Source organism: Microtus ochrogaster, chromosome 2 (assembly GCF_000317375.1).
Source record: "Microtus ochrogaster isolate Prairie Vole_2 chromosome 2, MicOch1.0, whole genome shotgun sequence".
Classification (NCBI taxonomy): domain Eukaryota; kingdom Metazoa; phylum Chordata; class Mammalia; order Rodentia; family Cricetidae; genus Microtus; species Microtus ochrogaster.
Window position 1 is genome coordinate 17,590,787 of NC_022010.1, and position 1,047 is coordinate 17,591,833.

Consider the following 1,047-nt stretch of genomic DNA (forward strand, 5'->3'; position numbering starts at 1 on the left):
CCTAAACTGATAAATACCATGTTTTGATTTCTGAGACCAGTTAACAACTTTTAATATTGTATCCAAAATTGTTTTGTTTGTACAAAGATCTTCCTTCCTATGGAGGAGACCCCATTCTTCAGATATTTTGGAAAGTCCACGACCCAAAAAATATTCAAGATCTAGAAAAAAAATATTCAAGATCTGTTTTAATTTTCTGTTTTATTCATTCTGTTTCCTTATGTGTTCCTGGGAGTCACTGTAAATGCACTGGTTGGCAGAGGAATGGTATTCAAGAGGTAAGAAGGAAATCTGGTCAACATGACTTAGCTGATACTTGTTCTAATTTCTGAAGTCAGACCCTCAGCAGTTTACTGTAAGCATATTCAAGCACAGTACAATTTGGGGGAAAATTTCCCTGTGTAATACAATCCCCTTGCACAAGAAGGCATAATTATATCCAAACTTAACTCAACGTACATGTCACTTTTTTCGAGAAGATTGCTTCTAGAGACAGGCCACATTTATTACCGTTTTGTTTTGTTTTGTTTTGTTGAGACAGGGTTTCTTTGTGTTGACATGGCTGTCCTGGAACTTGCTCTGTAGATCAGGCTGGGTTCAAACATAGAGATCCACCTCTGTTTTCCAAGTGCTGGGATTAAAGGCATGTGCCACCACTGCCAAACTTACCTGCATTACCTTAGGAGCCTAGGGAGGGATCTGGTATAGTGTGGGAACTTTGGGAAGATCCTGGTAATAGAAATAATACAAAGGTCATGTAGACTGTTAACTACCTCTGGTCCTGCTTGTGAAAACTTTGTATGGTCTGGATCTACAGATAACACAGATCACCTGACCATTAGTCACTTCCATGCCCAGCCTGGGTGTAAACTCAGGTTCTATATTTATTCTCTTAAAAAGAGCCCTCTGTGTTTATCATTCCTGGTTTTTGTGAATGTACTCCCAACATGTGGATCCTGTGTGTGTACTGTAAAAGTTGTCAAAAACTCAAAATGAAGGGTTGGAGAGATGGCTCAGTGGTTAAGAGCATTGCCTGCTCTTCCAAAG